This window comes from Dromiciops gliroides, chromosome 2 (genome assembly GCF_019393635.1).
Source record: "Dromiciops gliroides isolate mDroGli1 chromosome 2, mDroGli1.pri, whole genome shotgun sequence".
Classification (NCBI taxonomy): domain Eukaryota; kingdom Metazoa; phylum Chordata; class Mammalia; order Microbiotheria; family Microbiotheriidae; genus Dromiciops; species Dromiciops gliroides.
Window position 1 is genome coordinate 445,296,827 of NC_057862.1, and position 6,047 is coordinate 445,302,873.

Genomic DNA, 6,047 nt, shown 5'->3' on the forward strand with positions numbered 1-6,047 from the left:
GGATTTTTTCTTAGGGACTTCATCAATGGCTTCTTCAATGTCTTTTTCTAATATGGGCTTCTTTAAGGATTGTATTTCCTCTTCAGTTAACTGGGCAGTTTATATTTTTGTAAATATTAAACCATTTCATTTAGGTTGTTAAATTTATTGGCATACTGATAGCCAAAATAGTTCCTAATTATTGCTTTAATTTCCACTTCATTGGTGGTAAGATCACTTTTTTCAATTTTGATACTGGTAATTTGGTTTTCTTATTTTTTTAATCAAATTAACCAATATTTTTTCTATTTTATTGGTTTTTTCATAAAACCAGCTCTTAGTTTTATTGATTAATTCTATAGTTTTCTTGCATTCAGTTTTATTAATTTCTCCTTTAATTTTTAGGATTTCTAGTTTAGTATCTAATTGGGGATTTCTAATTTGTTCTTTTTCTAGCTTTTAAAGTTGCATGCCCAATTCATTGATCTCCTCTTTCTCTTTTTTATTCATGTAAGCAGTTAGAGGTACAAATTTTCCCCTAAACACTGCTTTGGCTGAATCCCATAGATTTTGGTATGTTGTCTCATCATTGTCATTCTCTTGGATAAAGTTCTTCATTGTTTCTATGATTTGTTGTTTGACCCACTCATTTTTTAGAATGAAATTATTTAATTTCTGATTGATTTTCAGTCTACCTTTCCATGGCTCTTTTACATGTAATTTTTATTGAATCATGATATGAGAAGGATGCCTTTAATATTTCTGCCTTTCTACATTTGACTATGATGTTTTCATGCCCTAATACATGGTCAATTTTTGAAAATGTGCCATGTACTGCTGAGAAAAACATATATTCCATTCTATCTCTATTCAATTTTCTCCAGACATCTATCATGTCTAACTTTTCTAGTAATCTATTCATCTCTTTCACTTCTTTCTTATTTATTTTGTGGCTAGATTTATCTAATTCTGAGAGGGGAAGATTCAGATCCCCCACTAGTATAGTAGTACTGTCTATTTCCTCTTGTAACTTATTTAACTTCTCCTCTAAGAATTTGGATGCTACACCACTTGGTGCGTACATATTTAATATTGATATTACTTCATTATCTATAGTAAGCATTATCTATAGTTAGCAAGATGTAGTTTCCTTCCTTATCTCTTTTTGTTTTTGTTTTTTTAGTGAGGCAATTGGGGTTAAGTGACTTGCCCAGGGTCACACAGCTAGTAAGTGTTAAGTGTCTAAGGCCGGATTTGAACTCAGGTACTCCTGACTCCAAGGCCAGTGCTCTATCCACTGCGCCATCTAGCTGCCCCTTCCTTATCTCTTTTAATGAGATCTATTTTTGCCTGTGCTTTGTCTGAGATAAGGATTGCTACCCCTGCTTTTTTGACTATAGCTGATGCGTAATATATTCTGCTCCAGACTTTTACCTTTACTCTGTGTGTATCTCTCTGCTTCAGATATGTTTCTTGTAAAAAGCATATTGTAGGATTCTGGTTTTTTAATCCAATCTGCAATTCACTTCCATTTTATGGGAGAGTTCATCCCATTCACATTTACAGTTAAAATTATTAACTGTTTATTTCCCTCCATCTTCTTTTCCCCTTTGTACTCTTTCCACCTTCTTTTCCCATATTCCAGTTGACCAGTGTTTTTCTTCTGACCACTGCCTCCCTCAATCTGCCCTCCCTTTTATCAGCTGCCCTTCTTTTTCTTGCCCTCTTTCCCCCCACTTGTGCCCTCCCTTTTATCAATATCACCCTTTTTCACCCTCCCCTTTTGTTTCCTTACAGAGTAAGCTAAGTTTCTTTATACAAATGGGAGTGTATTTTATTCCCTCCCTGAACCAAGTCTGATGAGAGTAATGTTGCAACAATACCCACCCCTCGCTTCTTTCCCTCTGTTGCAATGGGTTCTTTTTTGTGCCTCTTCCTATGATATAATTAACCCCATTCCACCTCTCCCTCTCCTCCCCCTAATCTTCTTTTATTCTCTCCCTTAAGTTTCTTTATATCATCACATCAAAGTTGACTTAATAACAATACCTTTACAGGGATACAGATCTCAAGAGTTAAAAGTATTATCCCCCCTTATATGGACTCAAGCAGTTTAACATCATTGAATAACCCTTTTCTCCCCCTTGTTTACCTCTTTATATTTCTCTAGAGTCTTGTATTTGGAGATCAATTTTTCTGTTCATTTCTGGTCTTTTTCTCAGGAAGAGAATGCTCAGTTTTGCTGGGTAGTTGATCCTGGGTTGTAATCCAAGCTCCTTTGCCTTCCTATATATCATATTCCAAGCCCTGTGATCCTTTAATGTTGAAGCTGCCAGGTCCTGAGCAATCCTGACTGTGGCTCTATGGTATTTAAATGGTTTCTTTCTGGATGCTTGGAGTATTTTCTCCTTCACCTGGTAACTGGAGTTTGGCTACAATATTCCTTGAAGTGTTCCTTTTGGGGTCACTTTCAGGAGGTGTTTGGTGGATTCTTTCAATGATGATTTTATCCTCTGATCCTACAATTTCAGGGCAGTTCTCCATAATAATTTCCTGGAATATGGTGTCTAGACTCTCTTCTTGATCATGGCTTTCAGACAGTCCAATAATTCTCAGAATATCTCTCCTGGACCTATTTTCTAGGTCAGTTGTTTTTCCAATGAGGTATTTCACATTTCCTTCTATTTTTTCAGTCTTTTGATTCTGCTTGTCAGATTCTTGTTGTCTCATGGAGTTATCCATTTCCATCTGATCAATTTAATTTTTAAGGCCTATTTTCCACAGTAAGGTTTTGCATGTCTTTTTCTGTTTGGCTAATTTTTTCTCTCATTTGGCCAATTGTATTTTTTTAAGGAATTGTTTTCCTCAGTCATTTTTTGTGCTTCTTTTTTCAGTGTAACTCTCATTTCGCTGATTTCTTTTTTCCATTTTTTCTTCTACCTCTCTTATTTGGTTTTTAAAAGCCTTTTTGAGCTCTTCAAAGATGGCTTTTTGGTCTTGAGGCAAGATCATCTTCCCTCTTGAGTCTTCACTTGTGGGCATTTTGACTAACTCATCTATGTTTGAATTTTGGTCTTCCCTTTCACCATAGAAGTTGTCAATTGTAAGGGTTCTTTTTTGTTTCTTGCTCATGTTGTAGGCTATTTTTAAACTTATTAAGTTGAGGTCTGCTCCTGGGGCACAGGGGTCAGGGTTGCAAGCTTCTTACTGCTCTCAGCTGCCCCACTCCCGGCTACCCCAGTCTCAACTGTGTTGAGCTGCCCATTGAGCCGAGCTTTGCTGAGGTGAGCTGCCAGCTGAGTCGAGTGGTGCTGAGCCACACTGAGCTGAGCTGTGCTGAGGTGAGCTGCCAGCTGGGACACTGAGTCACCCTCCCCTTCTACCCCAGGTGAGACAGATGTTTTCTGAAGTCTTCTAAATTATTTCATGTAGCAGGATTTTGTCTCTCTTTTTGTAGGTTCTGTAGTTCCAGAATCTGTTTAGAGGCTTGATTTAATGTTGTTTTTGAGGGAAATTCAGGAAAGTTCAGGAAAGTTCCTAGCTTCTCTCCACCATCTTGGCTCTGCCCCCAAAGAGTAACTATTCTCAAGCAACTTAAATTTTATTTGTGTTTCCAGACTGATTTTTCTTGGTTAAAGTTAAAAAATCCCTATATTCTATATACATTTCATTTCAGATTATTTCCTTAATTTTACTTGAAACCAAGGCCCTTCCACTTTAGCAAGCAAGGTCATTATCTGTTATATAATGCATTTCTCCTGTGTATGTGTGTGTGTGTGTGTGTGTGTGTGTGTGTGTGTGTATTAGTAGGGGAGATTCTCTCCTCTTAAATTGTATATAGTATCCAGGAACCCTATACAAAGCTGTATTTAGTGTCAGCTCATGAAGCCAATTGTTAATTATGGATAAATCACCTAATCAACATTTCTAGTCAGTAACACATTTAATTTAAAGTCTACATTTTAATCTGTAAATTAAACTGTAAAAAACAGCTTCTATGATAACACATATGGATCTATTACATGAGGAATACTCTGAATCCTTGGTGAATCCCTACTGAATTTCCATAGCACTTACATAAAGTGACTGTAATTATATTGGATATTACATGAAATCTTCTGAGAACTCTAATATATAGAAACTCAATAGAGAAAAAAATGCCACAGATAAATAGGGCATTAGTGAGACTTTTTTCCCCTCCTGGTGCAATAGACCTTCAGTGGATCATTTTTTTTATCCATTTCCTTTACAAAAAACATGGGTTTTTTGTGCTAATTTTAAAATTAGCTTCTTTTATGGGATTTGCAAAAAATTTATTATAAAAATTGATTTTTGACATAAAAATATAAATAACACAGTGATGTTAAAACTTTGGATAGCTTTGAAAGGATTCCAAAAGCACAAATAAGTTTGAAGTTTGGTATTCCTGAATAAACAAATTATCTTTGTTTTATTGATATTTACTATGAGCTTCCCCTAATCCTAACAGACCTCACATTAAACATTTTTCAAGCTGCTTACTATCTATCAGGCATTATTTTGTATCATCATCATTGTCATTATTATTATTGCTGCCATTATTATTATTATATTATGTCATGTTACCCTATTATATAGTAAGTTCCATAATATCTGTTTCCCTATTAGCTATTCTCCAGTGATTTTTTGATTCTTCAAAGAGTTTCATGTTGCATGATTCATAGACACATAATATTATTGAAAGAATATTCATATTTAAAAGATGTTCTTAAGAACAATCTTAGTAATGGCCAAAATTCTATGCAATTTCCTAAATAAAACCCAGGTGACTCTCTTATTCCCATTCAATACTTGATCACTTATTTTTAATTTTCCACGGCTTTCCAAAAGATGTTAACTGGTGAAATGAATCAATGTGTTAGTCATTTAAATATGTTATCTGCTTAGATTCCATTAAGAAAAGCATTTGAAGGCTAAAATATTAGACAATGAAATAATAGCAATACTAAATATACATTAAACCAAGTGGTATAGAATCCAGATTTGAAGAGGAGTTCAGTGGTTAGAAGAAGAAATAGAGAGCAAAACTATACTAGTAGGGGATCTCAATGTCTGCCTGTCAGACGTGGATAAATCTAACCACAAAATAAATAAAAAGTTAAGGAGGTGAATAGAATTTCAAAAAAGTTAGATATGATAGACTTCCAGAGAAAATTGAGTAGGGATAGAACTGAATACACCTTTTTCCCAGTGTTACATGGCACTTACACAAAAATTGATCATGTATTAGGGCACAAAACCCTTACAAAGGTAGAAAGGCAAAAATAGTAAAATCATCCTTTTCAGATCATGATGCAATAAAAATTACATGTCATAAAGCACTATGGAAAGATAGACTGAAAATTTATTGGAAACTATATAATATCATCCTAAAGAATGTGTAAGTCAAAAACAAAGGAAAAACATTAATTGCTCATGGATACATTGAGCTAATATAATAAAAATTACAATTCTACTTAAATTAATTTACCTATTCAGTGCTACACCAATCAGACTACCTATTTTTTTCATAGAACTAGAAAAAATAATAACAAAATACATCTGAAAGAACAAAAAATCAAGAATATCAAGGGGACTAATAAAACAATCCACAGGAAAGTGGGCTAGCCATCATAAATCTGAAGCTATACTATAAAGCAGCAGTCATCAAAACTATTAGATACTGGCTAAGAAATAGAGTGCTGAATAAAGGGAATAGGTTAGGCAAAGTAGACACAGAAGTAAATGACTATACAAATCTACTGTTTGATAAATCCATGAACTCCAGCTTCTGGGATAGAAATTCAGTGTTTGACAAAGTTCTGGGAAAAATGGAAGATGGTATGGTAGAAACTAGGCATAGACCAACATCTTACACCATATATGAGAATAAGGTTAAATGGGTACATGATTTAGACATAAAGGGTGAGACCACAGGTAAATTAGGAAGGGAAAGAATGTTTTACCTCTCAGATCTATGGTGAGGAGAAGAATTTATCTCACAACAAGGGATAGAGAATATATAAGCATTATCTGTAAAGGACATAACA